This window comes from Lissotriton helveticus, chromosome 10 (genome assembly GCF_964261635.1).
Source record: "Lissotriton helveticus chromosome 10, aLisHel1.1, whole genome shotgun sequence".
NCBI classification, from domain to species: Eukaryota; Metazoa; Chordata; class Amphibia; order Caudata; family Salamandridae; genus Lissotriton; species Lissotriton helveticus.
In genome coordinates, this window is record NC_136071.1 from 1,206,015,627 (window position 1) to 1,206,036,744 (window position 21,118).

A 21,118-nucleotide genomic window follows, 5' to 3' on the forward strand; every position below is an offset into this window, starting at 1 on the left:
GCTTGCGTAGGAGGCGAATACCTGGGTCAGCACCCGGGTGTCACACAAGCGCCCCCGGGGGAGATAGCCCAAAAGGCGGACAGGGCATCCCACAGAAGAAAGAGGGGGGAGATAATAAGAAGGAGTTCTCACAAGGCCCACAAACTAGACAGTTTGGGAGAGGAGTAGGTACCCTACCTCATTCCAGTTCCCCAAAGCCTAATACCCTGACAAGAGTCAGCAGCCAAGAATTGTCCGGTGCTACGAATGCGGGGAGGTTGGACACTACAAGGGGGATCCCTAGTGTCGCAAGAGACCTCCAGCCCCCACAGGTGGCAAGAGTCCCGGGGTGGCTAGTGTAGCGCTTGGGATGGAGCTGCCCCTAGATAGGGAAGGGGAGTGGACAGGCCTGACCCTGGTTTGAATCGGGGACAGAGAGTTGGTCCCAGTGATGTCCTTACCATCAAACACTGCTAAGTACCAGCAAAGGGTGAAGGTTCACGGGGAGGAGGTGGAGGCTCTGAGGGTCACAGGTGCCAGCATGACCACCGTAGTGAGGTGGCTGGTGTCCCCTGAGCAAGTAGTACCTGAAGTGTTCCATCCGGCCGTGTTGGCTGACGGCACTCTGAGCTACTATCCTGTGGCTCAGGTTCCCTTCGAGTGGGGAGGAGTGAAAGGCCCGTTGAGAGTTGCGATAAGACCTGCCTTGCCTTTGGACTGTCTGCTAGGAAACGACCTGGAACATACCGCCTGGAAGGAAGTGGAGTTTAAGGCCCACACTGAGAGGCTGGGGTTACCAGGGTGGACTTGCGTGGTCACGCGGTCCATGGCTGCCCGGCAAGAAACTCAACCTGGGTTGGAGCCTGAAAATACGGCCCAACCCAATGCCGGTCCGGAAGAGAACACACCCTGTGTGATGGATGGGGAGCCCGTGGAGGTACCCCCGGAGTCCGCGGAGGTGGTGGTTGTTCCCGTGGGGGACTTGCCGACCCTTGCCGAGTGGCATGTGGAAGGAGGGCCTACCCGGGAGGAATTCTGTCGGGCGCAGAAAGAGTGCCCCACGCTTGAAGGCATGCGGCGACAGGCCGAAGCCCAAGCGACAGATCAGGAGACCGGCAGTTTTCATGTGTACTGGGCGGATGGCCTCCTTTACAGTGAGCCTAAGGTTCCGGTGCATGGATCCTCAAGGGCCTTAGTGGTCCCCCAATGCTACCGGGCCTTCCTATTGGAATTGGCGCATGAGATTCCATTGGCTGGACACCTGGGCCAGGACAAAACCTTTGCGCGGTTGGTCTCGCATTTTTATTGGCCCAGGATGAGAGTTGCCTCTGACACCTATTGCAAGACCTGCAAGACTTGCCAGGCAAGTAGCAAGACTGGGACTAAAGTGAAGGTCCCTTTGGAACTGCTCCCGGTGGTCGGGACCCCTTTTGAGCGGGTCGGAATTGACATCGTTGGGCCGTTGGACCCTCCGACCTCTGCGGGACACCGGTTCATCTTGGTGTTAGTGGACCACGCCACTTGGTACCCGGAGGCTATCCCTCTGAGGACCGTCACTGCACCTGTGGTGGCGCAGGCCCTGATGGGGATATTTACCAGAGTGGGATTCCCCAAGGTCGTGGTGTCAGACAGGGGCACGTACTTCATGTCGGCCTACATGCAGGGGATGTGGAAGGAGTGCGGAGTGACCTATCGGTTCTCCACTCCTTACCACCCCAGAGTAACGGGCTCGTAGAGCGCTTCAACAAGACCTTGAAGGGGATGATCCGGAGCCTGCCAGAGGACTTGAGGTGGAAATGGGACATCCTCCTCCCTTGCCTGCTGTTTTCGTAACTCGAGGTGCCACAGAAGGGAGTCGGGTTCAGCCCCTTTGAACTGCTCTATGGCCATCCCGTTAGGGGGCCCCTCAGCCTTGTCAAGGAGGGGTGGGAGAAGACTTCGAAGAAGCTTCCCCGTGATGTCATCAGCTACATGCTGACGTTCCGCAGCCAGATGGCCAAGCTGTGGAAGGAAGCCTCAGACAACTTGGAGGCTAGCCAAGCCGTCATGAAGGAGTGGTACGACCGCAACGCTCAGACGGTGGAGTTAGACGCTGGACAGAAGGTGTGGGTCATGGAGCCTGGGGAGCTTAGTGCCCTCCAGGACCGGTGGACTGCTCCGTACGAAATTGTGGAGCGTCGAGGCCAGACCACCTATGTCGTTGACTTGAAGACCCCCCGTCAGCCCCATCGGGTGCTCCACATCAACCGCCTGAAGCCTCACCATGAGCGATCTGAGCTTGCTCTCCTCATGGTGACAGATGGGAGCGAGGAGGAAGAGAGTGGGCCTCTTCATGACCTTCTGGCGGCCAAGGAGAAGGATGGATCGGTGGAGGGTGTTGTCCTCTCCCCATCCTTGACCCCAGAGCAACAGAGGGACTGCCGCCAGGTGTTGGAACAGTACGCCTCGTTGTTCTCCCTCACGCCTGGAATTACACATCAGTGTACCCATGATGTGGACATAAGGGACAGTCCGCCTGTAAAAACCAAATCTTACCGGCTGTCCGATAAAGTCAAGAACAGCATCCAGGGTGAGGTGGCCAAAATGCTGGAGCTGGGGGTGATTGAACCTTCCAGCAGCCCTTGGGCTAGTCCGATTGTGTTGGTGCCGAAAGCGGCCCCACCAGGCACCACACCAGAACTTCGGTTCTGTGTGGACTATCGGGGATTGAACTCTGTCACCAAGACAGACGCTCACCCGATCCCACGGGCAGATGAGCTGATTGATCGGCTGGGAGCCGCCCGGTACTTCAGCACCATTGATCTAACATCAGGGTACTGGCAGTTTGCCATGGCCGATGGAGCAAAGGAGAAAACAGCGTTCTCCACCCACAAGGGCCACTTTCAATTTAGAGTGATGCCCTTCGGGCTCAAGAATGCTCCGGCCACCTAGCTGCGGTTGGTGAACCAGGCGCTGTCTGGCCTGGAGTCCTTCTCAGCGGCGTACCTGGATGACATAGCTGTTTTCAGCAGCACCTGGGAGGACCATCTGCAGCATCTCCAGGAGGTGCTGCGGGCATTGCAACGTGCTGGCCTCACCATCAAGGCTAGCAAGTGCCAGATTGGACAGGGATCTGTCGTGTACCTGTGACACCTGGTGGGCGGGGGTAAGGTGCAACCCCTCCTGGCCAAAATTGAGACCATCATGGCCAGGGAGCCCCCCAAAACCCAGACTGAGGTCCGAGCTTTCCTCGGCCTCACTGGCTATTACCGCCGGTTCGTCAAGGGATATGGTACCATCGTAGCCCCCTTGACTGAGTTGACATCCAAGAAGTAGCCACGAAAAGTGATCTGGACGGCTGCTTGCCAGGAGGCATTTGAAACACTGAAGCACGCGATGTGCACCGCTCCGGTGCTTGCAACACCTGACTTCTCGAAGGAATTCATCGTGCAGACGGACGCCTCTGAGCACGGCATAGGCGCTCTGCTTTCGCAACTCAACAACGATGGCCAAGACCAACCTGTGGCCTTCATCTCCAGAAGACTCCTCCCTCGGGAACGGCGATGGAGTACCATCGAGCGAGAAGCCTTCGCTGTGGTCTGGGCCTTGAAGAAGTTGAGGCCATACCTTTTTGGCTCTCACTTCCTGGTTCAAACCGACCACCGACCCCTTCGCTGGCTCATGCAGATGAGAGGCGAAAATCCCAAGTTACTAAGGTGGTCCATTTCCCTACAGGGAATGGACTTTAGGGTGGAACATCGGCCCGGAGCTGACCACGCCAATGCTGACGGTCTCTCCCGGTTTTTCCGCCATAGTGACAAGAACTCCCTAGAGGTTGGGTAGCTCTCCCCACTTTCAGCTGGGGGAGACGCATGTTAGACCTGTCAGCCCTAGGGTGGTCTTTCCCTGGTTTTTTCGCGTTCCTACAGGACCCATCCTGGATATGGTGGCTTCCAAGGAAAGCCATCAGACCTGTGTTTAATTCTTTCTCAAGGATTGTTGCCGGCGGAGGGGGGGCAGGAGATGGGCTGGTAGTTTTTCACATCTAAGGAGTCAAGAGAGGGTTTCATGGGCAGGGGAAGCACCGAGGCCTTATTCCAGACTAAAATGCGTATATAATATATATATAACATTACAAAGATGGCGAAAATTACAGCTGAAAAAAAATTGCCCACTGTGGCAACCTGTGCGATTATTTGTAGCAAAATACTTGTCTGCGCCTTGTAACAGAGGGATAATAATCCAGTGTTGGAGCCTATTGGCTTTATCAGATGCTTCCACTATAAATAAGCTGGGCCTGCTGCCTATGGCATAACTTTGGACAGTAAACAGACCAGACCGCGTGAGCTTCCCCATAAGGCACCATCAGGCACGTGCTCATGACACGTGTGCGAGTGGGATGGGCCCAGGGTCACACGGCGCTGCGGCTCCTCGGCTGTTCGGCGCATCCTTTCCAAGATATGAACTGTGCCAACCCTCACCTGTCACCTGACTGCTCTGTCGACCTTTAAGCCCCTTCTGCTGAGGGCGCAGCTGTTTACTAAGAAGGCGACTCCCAAGAAGGGGGGAGGGGGGGCAGCGATGACCTCACTCCTCTGGCACACTTGTCAGCAGGTGAGTGAAGTGCACCAGTGGTGGAGGGGGGGGGGGGCCGGCCCTGATCCAAGGGGCCCCTCATATGGGGCTGCCTTAGGCACGTGCAAGCTGTGCACCTGCACAGGGCCACCAAACACCAGGGGCCACCACAAACAATATATATCCTTAATATAATAATCCTCTGAGGATGGATACATATTTGCGAGGTGGCCCCTGGCAGGGATTTGGCGGCTCCGGCTCTGTTCCACTTCCAAACACCCTGACCCCCCCCCTCTTCACTGGCCTCCGCGCTCCGCCCCACCCGGACCCCCTCTTCCGGGGCCCCCCATCTACGCTCCTTGCCCAGGGCCGCCTTGAGCCTAGAGCCACCCCTGCCCTCATCCATTCAGCCTTAAACCTGTAGTTGGGTGAAAGCCAAGCTTGGCCACAAGTGTCACACTTGAAACAGGGCCCCAGGGCCCCGCTCCCCCACCAGGGCTGTGCTTTAGACAAACCCGGCCCGACGGCAGCCTTTGGGGGTTGAGTCTGACCAGGTGTCCTGGTAAAAAGCCTGTCCCCTCTAGGTGTGAAGTGAAGCCTTCCTCCAGGAGGGGGCCAATGAAGTCAGAGGAAGCACCAGTCTGAGCTGGTGAGGGAGGGGACGGGAGAGTGGGGCCCGGGGCACAGGGGCCCCTGTGACAGAGGATAACTGGGGAGACATGGATGAATACACCTAGGGCGGACCCCAAACCTTTCTCCAAAAGGTAGAGCTCTGCAGGGGCCCCTGCCCCTCCCAATCATGACCTTTGCCTCCATTGGTTTCACTTTCACCCAGGGGCCCCTTCACACTTTCACATCTCACACGCAGTGATGGGGTCTGTCTGCTTCGTCTCCATGGTTACCGCCCACACTGGGATCATCTGAGTGGAGAACAAGACCCTAGAATCCTTCTGGCCGGGCCCTTGAAGATATAGAGAAGGACAGGAGACCAGGAGGGGCCCAATAGGGGCCCGAGGAACACCACAGGGGCCCAAGAAGGGCCCAAGGAACACCACTCGGGGAGGAGACCCGGAGGGGCCCAAGGAAGAACACACGGGGAGGAGACCCGGAGGGGCCCATGAGGGGCCCAAGGAACACCAGAGGGGGAGGAGACCCGGAGGGGCCCAAGGAACACCACACAGGGAGGAGACCCGGAGGGGCCCCAGGAAGAACACACGGGGAGGAGACTCAGAGGGGCCCATGAGGGGCCCAAGGAACACCAGAGGGGGAGGAGACCCGGAGGTGCCCAAGAGGGGCCCAAGGAAGACCACACGGGGAGGAGACCCGAAGGGGCCCAGGAGGGGCCCAAGGAAGACCACACGGGGAGGAGACCAGGAGAGAGGGGTCCAAGGAAGACCACACGAAGAGGGCCCCAAGGAACACTACACGGCCCGGAGACCAAGAGAGAGTGGCCCAAGGAACAACACACGGCCAGGAAACCACAAGGGGCCCAAGGAACACCACACGGCACATAGGTGTCTTTTCGTGTCGGGTTTCATCATCGTTTTCAATGGTGATCTGCTGCAAAGTTCGGCTAGCGTCCAAGTGGAAAGTGTCGGGAGTGATCCAAGCCTGGATTGGAGCTGTGAAGAACCTGAAAGCAGGGGGGAAAGAGTCTGGGTCACTTGCCAGTGACCAGGAGTACGATAGGAGGATGCCCACTGATGTCGGGGGATTTCAGGTGCAAAAGGTAAAGTTGTCTCTTCAGCCACGAGGTCCCGGAGATGTCGACGATGACCAGGAGCTGGATTCTAGCTATCCCACAAAGGATGTCGAGTGCTGCTGTGTCGGTGCCCGGATTGGACCCAACAAGTCTTGTCAACAGCAACCCATGCAGAAAGCAGAGATAGGCTTCGGTGCAGACCTGCAAGGTCTAGGTGACTCACCACTTGGTAGGGAGTCAGAGCACAACTGGAGCAACCAGGAAAGCCCAAGGAAAATCAGAATGGCCTTCGGGGGGCCCAGCAGTCAACGTACCAGGGATCGCAAAGGAGCCACAAGCGGAAATGCAAGAAGCGGGCCCAAGGAACACTTGTGGAGTGTAGGCCCAATACCTTCAGTGCAGATGATGCTCGGGGCATGGGCTACAAGTAACCCAAAGCACAACTTCAAGAACGATCGGGAAGTTAATGCACTTAGCAAATGTGCACGGTGTCAGGAATTCCGGTTCCACGTCACTCGTGAGGCCTGTGGTTCTCAGCTTTGCTGGGGACTCGTGTCGGCCTTCGGGAAGTCTGGAAATCCTCTTACTAGGCTGCAAATACTTCAGAGTCCGGCGGGAGCTTCGGAGATGCAGACAGTCAAATGCGTCTTTGGTGCCTGTTTGAACAGGGGAGTCACTCCTTGACCCCAAGGGAGATTTTTCCGTCCTCTAATCGTTGGTAGAGCATTGAAGTTCCATGATTCAGTTTCAGAGTTTCGTTCAGGTGTAATCTAAAGTCCTGTTGCCAGGGGTCCCTTACTTATACTAATAAAATGGGTTGGACATACTCTGGGGACCCACCTATGGGTGGGTCTGGAAAGAGGGGTGGCTACACACATTTCCTTTCTCCAGTTTCAGTTTCACCCCAGAGCAGGGGCTGAGTGCCCCTGCAACTGGTTTGAACTGGACTATGCACAGGGACACCAAGTGTGTCCCCAGTGCAGACATCAAAGCAATCTCAGAGTGCACCCATCCAGCCCCAACACACTAAAGCTTGTCTGGGAGGTGGTCACACCTCCCTGTGACAGGAAGCCTATTGTCCAGGCCCCCTCTGCCGGAGTTTTGTTCAGCAGCAGGAGGCCCGACTCGTGTCTGTGGCTGTAGCATCCATTTTGTGATGCTAGGGCTCGTTTAAACGATTACTGGTTAGACCTGTCTCTCCCTCTAAAAGGGGGGAATTCTACCCCCGCTGTCAGGACTGGCCAGGGGGGAGGATTCCAAAGTGTTTGACACCAAACACAACATGTTTCCATGCAGTCATTCCAAAGCTAGCATTTACCACGAGGTTATAATGCACTTAAGATTGTATGGTCTGGCTGCATCACAGAACAGCCTCAGAGAAGAGGTTCCGAAAGGTGCAGAGGGGTCCTGCTCATGCATGGGCACCCTCTCACACAAAACCAAGCACTCTGCCTTCAGGATTGATACGGCCTGCCATAGGAGTGACTGATAAGTGTATATGTGTCAGTGATTAAAGGTAGATATAGGTAACCTATATCTTAGTAAGGGGTGCATGCACCACCTTACCCAGGCTGCTGTAGCAGTCCTGTGGTGGCATTTTGGATGGCTTCCCAGAGGTGGCATCTTACATGCATCAGCCCCTGGTAGGCCTCTGGGGTACCCATGCCCTTAGTACACAGTGTACCATATACTAGGGACTCACAAGGGTACCCCAGTAACCAAACTGGAGTGTACCTATAGTACATGGAATCAATTTAGAGAGGAAAGCAGATAGGCTGGGGACCTGAATAGCAGGTTCCCAGCCAAACTAAGTCAAAAACCATCAAAACACCAGGAAAAAAGTGGGGCAACCATGTAGTCAGATTCCACCTTCCTACACCCATCAAGCAGTTCTACAACAGTCAGAGGGCCAAGGTCGTTGAAGTATGTATGCTAAAGTTTTCCCAAGGCGATCTCCCTCGCGGTACCTAGGCACGCTGCATCGCATGCAAGAAAGCGGAGTTCCCGCGCTGCTCGTCATTATATTCATTAAGAACCTCTCTAAATCTTGCCATGGCGGAGGGGGAGTCAGTCTCCCTGTGGTCCAGTTCGAGCAGCCTAAGTTGACCCTCCAACGTCGCCAATCGTGATCGGATTGCTTTAAGGCCCCCTGCCTGTTTAGCTATACGGATTACCCTGATTACAACCTTAAAGGTCTCCCATAGTACTTAGGGGGACGAGACAGAGTATTTATTATGCTCAAATAATTCTGGTATCTCTGTGTAGACTCAGCACGAAATACTGCAACGCAGAGTGCATTTGGTGGGAGGCACCATGTGAATGCAAATGGGACCATCAGTGAAATTGTTAATACCAGTAGGACAAGGGTATGATAGGGTCCTAGAGAGGTGGCTCACTTTGGTGGTCCACGTGTGTGCACCTCGAGAGCGCAGACAGTAATCCAGATGGGACCAAGTGTCAGAGGTAAAACAGGTGCCCTCACAATCCTGTCCGTGCTGGTGTCGCCAAGCGCCCACCAGGGAATTATCGGATATAACGCTGTGTAGGTACACAGCATCTTTGGGATGGGGTTGTCGCGATGTGCAAGAGCGGTCCAGTGTGGGGTACAACACCCAGGTTAATCGAGAACAGTTTACCTGTGAAAGCACTAGTGGTACTTGAAACTTTTGTAATTGGCATTTGTGTCATTCTGTCATATTTTGGGAAAATGCATGACATGGCATGTGATGACACAAAAAGCAAATAAAGCATTCAGCACTGTATTTTAACACACAATGCGTCCTCACATCCATTTTGGACATCGGAATGCATTTCGTGCTAAAAGAAGTAGCGTCAAACACACACGTGCTGTGAATGACCTCTCTTCACGTGCAGCTCCTTCATATTGCTCCCACGCTTTAATTTTGCCACAAATATATGCCTGATTATGCAATGAGACTTCACGGTGAAATTTCAGAAATGTTGTGCAGCAAGCATAATGTGGAATTCCCAAAAATACTCAACTCAATTGAAATTTCACCCAGGTCTAGAAAACTCAAGGCTTCACCTCCTGGTGCTCTCAGTATGAACAGATAAATATCAAACATGGGGTGCACCCTTTCACATGTAGCAACAGATCAGGTCAGGTAAAGATGCTTAAAATTAGGGGTGGGCGAAATTTGCATAGTCGAGCTACGCAAAGCTCTGCAAAACAGTAAAAATCTCCGCGAGCACGCAAAAGTTCAGCGAACATGAGGAATTGCTTGTTCTGCCTGTTTGCAATGCTTTTTTCCTGTTCGCGAATGCTGTTTGCATGCTCGGGGCAAAATATCTCGCGAACATACATTTTGTAAGTGCGAACAAGCAAAACATTCTGCGAAGCAACAGATCACGGAATTTTTGCCAAATTCCGTTCTCCGCGGAACGCGAAAAAACCCACATTCCGCAAATTACGCTAGCCAAACGGAATTTACCGCCCCGGCCTAAGCCACTGACAAAATCACACCAGTGTGCACTGCCATCTACAACATGACACGTGGGACTGCGACCACCCACTGGACTCGAATGACTGCCACCTTATGGCAGCCCACACTTAGGGGGTCATTAGGATGGTGGGCGGACTTTGCCCGCCCGCCATCCTCACGGAGATTGGAACCACCCGCCATAAGGGCGGGGGTCCCGTGGGGGGTATTAGGATGTGCCCGCCACAGTGGCGGGCACATCCTGCATTGTTAGCATTGTGACGGGCGGTGCTCTCAGCACCGCCCGCCGCAATGCTAACAATGCATTAATGCATTTGCATAGACAAAGCAGCAGGCACCGCTTGGTGCCTGCCGCTTTGTCTATGCAAATGCAGGGGGTACCAAAGGTAACCCCTGTGTGCACCCCCCACCTCTCCTTCACTCTGGGGGCCCGCAGGGGGCCCCCAGAGTGAAGACCGCGTGCCTTTTCGTGGTGGCATCGCCGCCGCAGAACGGCATCTAAAGCAGCCCATCATAATATGGCTGGCGGTGTCTATTAGACACCGCCACCATATTAAACCTTTTACGCCCTGGTCGCCTTGCGACGGGGGCTGTTAGACGGGGACCTGGAGGGTCGGCCGAGCACAAGGGAGAGGCCTCCGGTGAGGACCGTCTCTAGCGATCGCACAGACAGGTAACTTCCCCCCCACAGATGGACACCACACAAAGAGCAGGGTAACACCTTTTATAGGCAATTCTTGGAGTGGAGTGGTACGATACAAGGCGATCAGGACACGATGGTCCTCTCAATTCTAGTCTCTAGGAAGGGAAGGGGGTAGCGGGACAGTCTTGGTACCCACGGGTACGGAGGTGTAACGGTGATAGCTCACAATCCTCGAGCTCGGTGTTCGGACGGGTCAGACCGCGGCAGCGCCGGCAGGTCCCGAAGAGGTCGTAGGTGGCAACGGGCCGCGGCAGTGCCAGCAGGTCCCAACGAGGATGAAGGTGACAACGGGCCGCGGCAGCGCCAGCAGGTCCCACGAGAATGCAGGTTGCAACGGGCCACGGCAGCGCCAGCAGGTCCCACGAGGATGAAGGTTGCAGAGGGCCGCGGCAGCGCCAGCAGGTCCAAAGAGGATGAAGGTTGCAGAGGGCCGCGGCAGCGCCAGCAGGTCCCACGAGGATGAAGGTTGCAGAGGGCCGCGGCAGCGCCAGCAGGCAGGACAATAGTTCACAAGGCAGGGCTGTGGCAGCGCCAGCAGTCCGTCAAGGATGAGTTTGTCGCGGTGTCTCTCGACTCCAGGATACAACTGCCTTCCTGTCCTGGGGCTGCCTCAGTTATAGGTCTGGCGCCCTTTGATGTCCGGACCCTCGCTCTTGGAGGTCGGGAGGTCTGGGATGAGGGAGTCCAGACACCCAGCAGGGGGGTGGAGCCAGCGCCCGAGGAGGCTGGGGGTGCTCGGCACCTGGCGGGGGAGAGCCATCGACACTTCTTACTCCCATTGACCTGCCAAGTGGTCCGTTCACCTCCTGGGTGGATGGTGGTGCCGGGATGTCGGGGCCTGGCCAGGCCCAGGGTCGGGGTCGGGCTGAGGCCGCGCGGCCGCGTGGTGCCGTGTCCAAGATGGCGGCTGGGCCGGGCAATGGTGCTGACGGTGGCCCGGGCCCTGTCCTGCGGGGAGGGAGCGAGCCCTTCATGGGGCCTGTCCAACATGCGTCCCCCCCAGCTGAAGGCGGGGAGAGTCACCCATCTTCTTGGGGACTTTCCTCGTCGAGGCGGAAAAAGCGGGACAGGCCGTCCGCGTTGGCGTGGTCTTGACCAGGGCGATGCTCCACAGTGAAGTCCATCCCCTGCAGGGAGATGGACCATCGCAATAGTTTGGGGTTCTCCCCCCGCATCTGCATGAGCCATTGCAGGGGCCGATGATCTGTCTGTACCCGGAAAGGGGTTCCGAAGAGGTACGGCCGGAGCTTCTTGAGGGCCCATACCACTGCGAAGGCCTCTCGCTCAATGGTGCTCCAGCGCTGTTCCCGGGGCAGTAGGCGTCGGCTGATGAAGGCCACTGGTTGGTCCACTCCTTCGGGGTTCAGTTGGGAGAGGACGGCCCCAATACCATGGTCGGAGGCATCGGTCTGCACGATGAACTCGCGGCTGTAGTCGGGGGCCTGGAGCACAGGAGCGGTGCACATGGCGGCCTTCAGCGTCTCGAAGGCCGCTTGACAGTCGGTAGTCCAGTTGACTCTTTTTGGGTGGTTCTTAGACGTGAGTTCCGTGAGGGGCCCCACAATGCTGCCATAGTCCTTCACAAACCGCCGGTAGTATCCGGTGAGCCCCAGGAAGGCTCGGACCTCGGTTTGTGTTTCGGGGGGTTGCCAGGACTGGATGGCCGCTACCTTGAGTTGGAGGGGGGCCACCAGACCGCTCCCCACTTGGTGTCCGAGGTAGGTCACGGACCCCTGGCCGATTTGGCACTTGCTGGCCTTTATGGTGAGGCCGGCCTGTTGGAGGGCCTGTAGGACCGCTCTGAGGTGGTGGAGGTGGTCTGTCCAGTGGCGGCTGTATACCGCGATGTCGTCCAGGTAGGCTGCGCTGAATTCTTCGAGGCCCGCCAATACCTGGTTCACCAGTCTTTGAAAAGTGGCTGGAGCGTTCTTCATGCCGAAGGGCATCACTCTGAAATGGTAGTGCCCGTCCGGGGTGGAGAAAGCGGAACGTTCTTGGGCCCTGGGGGTGAGGCCGATCTGCCAGTAGCCCGCTGTCAGGTCGAAGATGCTTAGGTAGCGGGCTGCCCCCATGCGGTCGACTAGTTCATCTGCTCGGGGGATAGGGTGAGCGTCGGTTCGGGTGACCGCGTTCAGCCCCCGATAGTCGATGCAGAATCGGAGCTCCGGCGTAGTGCCCGGTGCCGCGGCCTTGGGGACCAGGACGACCGGGCTGGCCCAGGGACTGTCCGAAGGTTCGATGACCCCGAGGGCGAGCATATTGGAGACTTCTTCTTGGATGCATGTACGTACCCGATCCGGTACTCGGTACGCCTGGTGTCGGACAGGAGGACTGTCCCCCGTGTCCACGTCGTGCAGGCACCAGGAGGTGACTCCAGGTGCGAGGGAGAACAGGTTTGCGAACGGCAGCAGGAGGGCCCGGCAATCTTGACGCTGCTCTGGGGTCAGGGCCTCGGAGAGTCGGACCCCGTCCACCGACCCATCTCTTTCCCGAGTCCTCAGTAGGTCAGGGAGGGGCTCGGAGTCTCCTTCTGTGCCACTGTCGGTAGCCATCAGCAGGCTGAGCTCTGAGCGCATGAAGTGGGGTTTGAGTCTGTTGGCGTGGAGGACCTGGAGGGGGTTCCGGGGGGACTCCAGGTCGATGAGATAGGTGACGGGACTCCTGCGCTCGATCACCTTGAAGGGCCCCGTCCATTTGTCCTGCAAGGCACACGGTTCGATGGGGGACATCACCCATACCTGCTGACCCGGTTCAAACTCGATGGAGGAGGCATGTTGGTCGTACCATTTCTTCATGTCCTCTTGACTGGCCTCCAGATTGGCTTTAGCGATCCCCCTGAATTTCCGGGTCTGATTGCGGAGGGTCAGGAGGTATTTGTAGACGTCCGGAGGGGTCTTTAGGGGGGCCATTTCCCATTCCTCCTTCACTAGGCTGAGAGGCCCGCGAACGGGGTGTCCGTACAGGAGTTCGAAGGGGCTGAAGCCGAGGGACTTCTGGGGGACTTCTCGGTAGGCGAAGAGGAGGCACGGTAGTAGCACGTCCCACTGGCGGCGTAGGGGTTCTTCCAGTCCCATGATCATCCCCTTGAGGGTGCGGTTGAACCGCTCGACCAGTCCGTTCCCCTGGGGGTGATAGGGGGTTGTGAATCGGTAAGTGACCCCGCACTGCTGCCAGAGTGATTTCATATACTTTGAAATAAAGTTCGTACCCCTGTCGCTGACGACTTCCCGGGGGAAGCCCACTCGAGAGAAGATCCCCATCAAGGCTCGACCCACTACTGGGGCTGTTATAGTACATAGGGGGACCGCCTCAGGATAGCGGGTAGCGTGGTCCACCAGGACCAGGATGAAGCGATGCCCCTGTGCTGTTCGGGGGTCCAGGGGCCCCACAATGTCTATTCCCACCCTTTCGAACGGGGTGGTCACCACGGGGAATGGTTGTAGGGGTGCCTTGAGTTTGCGGCTGCTCTTCCCGCTGGCCTGGCAGGTCGGGCAGGACCGGCAATGGTTGGAGACATCATTTCTCATTTTTGGCCAAAAAAAGTGAGTCACCAGGCGGTGGTAGGTCTTGTCTTGGCCCAGGTGCCCGGCCAGGGGGACATCATGGGCCAGGTTCAACAGGAAGTCTCTGAAGTGGAGGGGCACCACCAGCACTCGCCCGGCCCCCAGTTCTGCGATTCTCTGCTCGCTGTACAAGAGATCATTGTCCCAATAAACCCAGTGGGCCCCGGTGGTGTCTCCTTGGCTCTGGGCGAGCGCTTGCTGTCGCAATCCCTCGAGGGAGGGGCAGGTCTTTTGCTCCTGCCGGAATTGTTCCTGGGTGGGCCCCCCTTCTTGACGCCACTGAGCCAGGTCGGGAAGCTCGGGGGGCTGTGTGGACCCCTCTGTGGTGGGGTCCGGGTGGTCAGTCTGGAGGAAGTCTTCTTCCGGAGCGATCGAGGGCGGAGGTGCTGCCCATTCTGGTTCTTCTGGTCTCGGGATGGTGCGGGTGGCCATGGACCGGGTGGTCACGCACGCCCAGTCCGGGAGACCCAACATCCCCAGATGCTCTCTTCTTTCCACAGCTGCCCACGGGGAGCTCTCAAGATCGTTCCCCAGGAGGCAGTCCACGGGGGCATCGTCGCGGACAGTTACTTTCAGCATGCCGGACACTCCTCCCCATTCGAAGGGGACGCAGGCCATCCGACACAGGCTCTCCGAGTTATCTGCCGATCGGACGGGGCAAAGTACGTTTGGTAGGATTTGTTCTGGGGTCACCAGGTGACAACGGACGGCCGTCACACTGGCCCCGGTGTCATGCAGGGCCTCGGCCTTGCGCCCATTTATGCTCACCCATTGGCTGTACTTCCGAGTGTTGGCGGGCAGGGGAGTCCGCGGGACCATGTCTCTTCCTCCCAGGCATGCCAGGGTCATGGCGGCGGGTTCCCACTCGAACTGCTCCGACTCATAGGTCTCAGCGTCTTCGGAGACTTGTTCTTCTCCCAGGGCGGCGGCCGCCATCTGGCGGGGCCCGGGAACCTGGTTCTTCGGGCAGGTCGGGTCACTGGCATAGTGGCCGACTCGCTGGCATCGGTGACACGTCACGTTGGCTCGGAACCCCGGGCGCATCGGGGGGTTTCCCCGGCCTGCTGGGGGCGGGGTGGCGTTAGCGGGAGCGGCCGGGACGGCGTCTCTGCCCCGGCCCGGGCCTCCTCCTCCTCCTCCTCGGGGACGATGATGACCTTGGTTGGTTCTGTTCTGCTCATTCGGCCCACTCCGGGCCACTCGGGTGCTCTCCCACCGGTCAGCCTCGGTGGCGAGCTGCCGTGGTTCAGTCAATTTACTGTCGAGGAGGTGCTGCCTGAGCTCGACGAAGCAGTTGTTGGAGAGGTGCACCCACACAATGAGGTTGAAGAGTTGTTCGTAAGTGGTTACGTTGTTACCCTTGATCCATCCCTCGAAGGCCCGGCTGAAATAGTTCACGTATTCCAACCACGTTGTACCTGGGATCCGGGTGCAGTTGCGGAACCTCTGGCGGTACATTTCGGGTGTAAGCCCATATCGACTGAGGAGGGCGGCCTTCATATGGTCATAGGACGTCATTTGATGGTCCGGAAGCTGCAGCAGGGCATCACGACCCTCGTTGACGAATCTCCCCCATAGACCGGCTCCCCAGTCACTTCGAGCGACCCGGTGGGCGGTCATGGCGATCTCATAGGCCTTGAACCACTGCTGTATGTCGTCGTTCCGGTGATATTCTCGGACCACATCCTTGGGGATGTGGACCTTCTGCTCGGTAGGACCCGGGGAGTGCGGTTGCTCGGGCACCCCTAGGTTTTTGTTCAGTTTGCGTATTTCTATCTCCGCTAGTTTGCACTCGTGCTCGTATGCCAGTCTTTTTTCTTCGAGATCCCTCTGTCTCTGTTTTTCCTCTCGCTCTTCTCTGAGCCGTAAGTGTTCTAAGTTTATTTTTTGTTCCGCCAGCTTCAATTCTCCGTCTAATCTGAGTCGTGCCAAGTCTAACTCGTGTAATCTATTTTTTTCCCGTTCTTGGATCTCTTCTCGGGAGGGGCCTGTTCTCCGTTCTTCCGTCAGGGTGGTGTTGACTTCCGGGGCTGCGGGGTCCCGGGGGGTTGCGGTATTTGTCTCTGTCCAGGCCTCTAGGGCGTTTTTGAAGTCTTCCTTTGTGCTTAGCCCGGTGGTAGCAATGCCTAAGTCCATGCAAAATTGTTTGAGCTCTCGGTGGTTGTATTCTTCCAGCCTTTCCATCTGGAACTTCTCCGCCGATCCGCTCTCTTTGGTCGTCATTGTGGTTTTAGTCGTAGGGTGAGTTACTGTCTGTACGGTACGCGTTGGTTCGGATCCCACTGCTGCCACCAATGTTAGACGGGGACCTGGAGGGTCGGCCGAGCACAAGGGAGAGGCCTCCGGTGAGGACCGTCTCTAGCGATCGCACAGACAGGTAACTTCCCCCCCACAGATGGACACCACACAAAGAGCAGGGTAACACCTTTTATAGGCAATTCTTGGAGTGGAGTGGTACGATACAAGGCGATCAGGACACGATGGTCCTCTCAATTCTAGTCTCTAGGAAGGGAAGGGGGTAGCGGGACAGTCTTGGTACCCACGGGTACGGAGGTGTAACGGTGATAGCTCACAATCCTCGAGCTCGGTGTTCGGACGGGTCAGACCGCGGCAGCGCCGGCAGGTCCCGAAGAGGTCGTAGGTGGCAACGGGCCGCGGCAGCGCCAGCAGGTCCCAACGAGGATGAAGGTGACAACGGGCCGCGGCAGCGCCAGCAGGTCCCACGAGAATGCAGGTTGCAACGGGCCGCGGCAGCGCCAGCAGGTCCCACGAGGATGAAGGTTGCAGAGGGTCGCGGCAGCGCCAGCAGATCCCACGAGGATGAAGGTTGCAGAGGGCCGCGGCAGCGCCAGCAGGTCCCACGAGGATGAAGGTTGCAGAGGGCCGCGGCAGCGCCAGCAGGCAGGACAATAGTTCACAAGGCAGGGCTGTGGCAGCGCCAGCAGTCCGTCAAGGATGAGTTCGTCGCGGTGTCTCTCGACTCCAGGATACAACTGCCTTCCTGTCCTGGGGCTGCCTCAGTTATAGGTCTGGCGCCCTTTGATGTCCGGACCCTCGCTCTTGGAGGTCGGGAGGTCTGGGATGAGGGAGTCCAGACACCCAGCAGGGGGGTGGAGCCAGCGCCCGAGGAGGCTGGGGGTGCTCGGCACCTGGCGGGGGAGAGCCATCGACACTTCTTACTCCCATTGACCTGCCAAGTGGTCCGTTCACTTCCTGGGTGGATGGTGGTGCCGGGATGTCGGGGCCTGGCCAGGCCCAGGGTCGGGGTCGGGCTGAGGCCGTGCGGCCGCGTGGTGCCGTGTCCAAGATGGCGGCTGGGCCGGGCAATGGTGCTGACGGTGGCCCGGGCCCTGTCCTGCGGGGAGGGAGCGAGCCCTTCATGGGGCCTGTCCAACAGGGGCGGAAAAGCGGCGGATGGTCTTTCTGTCCGCCGCGGTCCCCCCCCATCCTAATATGGCAGGGGGGAATATAGGTGCGGATGGCGGGCAGATTGCCCCCGCCAGGCTGGTGGTGGCTAGAGCCAGCCCGGCGGGGGCAATCCGCCCGCCATCCTAATGGGCCCCAAAGTGTTTAGGAAAGTACAACAAATAGCTTTACTCGACACACCCACATTCATGCTTCAAATTTTCCCAGCGCCATAGTCATCACGTCGCCCGCTCCAGCCCTTAAGTGAGCTATGAGGGCAGAATGTAAAGTATGTGAGGTTGGGCTTAGCATGAGTACTCGGAAAAATCTTAGCCAAACACAATCAGAACCTGACTGTCAGGATGCCATTAACAACTCTTGCTAAACTCTGCGTGTTTGAGTGAGTTGGGTCTGGCTGGGCCGTCAAAGAATCAAAAATAGAATAAATAAGGAAGTAGCTGTGTTTTTAAAGTACTTATTACAGCTTGACTGTTCAGATAAATTAATTAGATGCAGTAGGAAAGTAGGATCTGCTTCCATGGTTACCCCCACTTTTTGCCTGGTGCTATGCTGCTGGGATCCTACTAATCAGGACCCCAGTCTCTGTGCTTTCTCCCCTGAATTGGTTTGGTACATACTGGTGTACCTTTATCAGTCTGTAGTATACAGTACTAAAGTACCCAGGGCGTATGTACACCAGGGGTCCCCCATGGGCTGAAGCATGTATTACACCACCCACTGGAGACCACCCAATTTGCAACTACAGGCCTGTCATTGCAGCCTGTGTAAGCTGCTGCTTGCACCACTTACTAAAGATATATGTTTAGTTTATCTAAGGGTCACTGCACTTAAAACCTATAAGTCACCCCTATAGCAGGTCTTTGCAAACCTAAAGGCAGGGTGCTTGGTTCTAAGTGTGAGGGTGCCTCTGCATGAGCTGGACACCCGTACAGCCTATGAAGTGGAGGCTCTAGAGGGGCGTCCTGGGACCTCTGGGCTCTAAATCCCTGTGAGGGGCAGCTGGGGGGTCCGACCTCCATGTGCTAAACCTCTGGGGGGAGGTGCTCTAAACCCCTGGGGGTGATGAGGAAGGGGTACCTCTGGGCTCTGAACACTTGTGAGGGACAGCCGGGGGTCCACTGGGCTCTACATCCCTCTGAGGGGCGGGCGGGGTGTCCTCTGAGCTGTAAACCCCTGTGAGGGGCGTCCGGGGGTCCTCTGGGCTCTAAATCCCTGTGAGGGGCGTCCGGGGGTCCACTGGGCTCTAAATCCCTGTGAGGGGCGTCCGGGGGTCCTCTGGGTTGTAAACCCCTGTGAGGGGCGTCCGGGGGGGGCTGTCTGGGCTCTACATCCCTGTGAAGGGCATCCGGGGGTCCTCTGGGCTGTAAACCCCTGTGAGGGGCGTCTGGGGGGGCTGTCTGGGCTGTAAACCCCTGTGAGGGGCGTCCGGGGGGTCCTCTGGGCTCTACATCCCTGTGTGGGGCGGGCGGGGTGTCCTCTGAGCTGTAAACCCCTGTGAGGGGCGTCCGGGGGTCCTCTGGTCTATACATCCCTGTGAGGGGCGGGCGGGGTGTCCTTTGGGCTGTAAACCCCTGTGAGGGGTGTCCGGGGGTCCTCTGGGCTCTAAACCCCTGTGAGGGGCATCCGGGGGTCCTCCAGGCGCTAAACCCCTGAGGGGAGGTGCTCTTAACCCCTGGGGGTGGGAGAGGAGCTCTGGGCACTTAGCCCCTTGGGGGCGGCCATGGGGCCTCAGGCTCCTGCCCTCTGTTGAGCCTGCCCCTGCTCCCAACAGGGTCTGTGCTATGAAGCCCCTGTACAGAGAGGCATTCTGGGGCAGGTGCCTGGACGCCAGGCACCCAAGGTACCCTTGGTTTATTTATGCATATGGTTCCCCTCTGGGTCACACGGTCCTGTCTGCTCCCTGGTATACTAGCAGAAGTTTGGGAGGGCAAGGCATCACCTAGGGTGGTTCCAACAGAGGTAGAAGGTCCAGGGGTGCCAGGTCTATATCTTGCTTCGTAAGTTCTAACGTAACAAAGGAACTGTATTCGAAGCTCTGGACCATAAGAGCTAGGGTGGTGACTGACTGAATGCGATGGACATTCTCTGACAAGTGCTGTACACAGATAACTGGGTGAGAGGAAGTAAGGCAGGCTTGATAACTCTTACCTCCACCCGCATTGGCACTCCTTGTCAGGAGTAGCTTGTCGAAGGTCTTGCTCTTCAGCCAGGCAAAGTTAACATTGAACCAACACCAAACTAATTGTTTTAGGTCATCCTGGGCGCATATATATGAAGGGCTGTGTGAGGCAGGTACTGCGGATACTAGATCCCCCTCCGAGTTGCAGACTCAGCAGGATATGTTAACAGGTGGAGCAATTGGAATCCCAAGGCATTTAAGGGGACAGCCGGTCGTAAGCCACCCTGGGAGGGGTGGTGTAATTGTGCAGGCACTGGAATAGCTTCTGTAGAAGCAGCGGCCCGGGAGGTGGCGAGGTGTCTCCCCTCTCACCACTGGGGTCTGACAGCTGGGAGGCACTGATTTGACTTTCCAGGGTAGGAGGGTCCTGCTGCCAGAATTGAATTTCCCTGGGTGTAATTATGCATCAATCCGTAAACAGAGGGGTTTTGGTTTTATCAGGCTAAGTCCACAGGAAGTTGAAAAAGGACGGGGGCACCTGTCCAGGAGGGGCATGCTGGCCTCTGGTCCAGTATGGGCTTGAACTTGTTTTGCTGGTCCTGGGAGAGGCCCGGGAATCAGCAGGATTTAGGTAAAGATGCCTACCTTGGTGGGGGGCCCTGGTTGTGACGGTGGCCACCCCCAGAGCTGTGGAGGAGTTACAGGGCGATCCAGAGTCTGCAAGGTACAGAAGGGTACTACATGCAACAGCACAACAAGGGTGCTAAACCAAGGATACCCAGGGATGGCTTAGCGGGTCCCCTGGAAGTACGACGGCGCCCCGTTAGTCCTAAGGGCAGTTGTGGGGCAGAGCAACTGGGGGCTGCCTGGAACGCTCCGCCCCCCTTTTGGGGGGGCGTGAGGTAGGGCATGGACTAACGGTCCACGAATGGGAGTGGTGGCCCCTCACAAAATTGGTAAGCACCGATTGGCTAAGGCCACAATGTAATTTGGCTCATCAGGCGGGCAGGCAGCATAGGGCTGGCCTGCCCTTGGATCGCCCGTAAGATAACCCACCATGTTGGCACATTTGTTATGCAAATAAACCTGCAGCAATTTTCTCCAATAAAAAGGTGGTGTGTGGTTTATTTATGTATTTTGCTGTGCGAAAACTGAGAAGGTGTCTTGTGGTTTATTTAGGTATGTTTCTTTATGAGAACTAAGAAGTGTTGCCGATATTGGCACTATGCCCTCTGTTCAGCCTACCTCTGCTCCCCAGCAGGGTCTTTGCTGTGAAGCCCCTGTACAGAGAGACATTCTGGGGCAGGGCCTGGGCGCCCTTCATCCTCGGTACCCCTGGTGAGGTGGGTGAAGATGGACCCCCCACTATAGCCCCTGATGGTGACTCTCCCTGCCCCCCTGTCTGTCCGTGAGGCTGGAGGTCTCGGCCAGTCTGCGTGAGGTAGGCACAGGTGCACGTGCCCTGTGCGTGAGCGCGTCCCCTGCGCACTCAGCTGATCCCGCCACACTTCGTGGCTCTTTATAGCAGGCAAAGGTTGAACCCTCGGAGTTTTATGGCCAGACCCAGGCAGGGGGCCAAAGGCAGCAGCTGAGAGAGTATTTATCACCCAG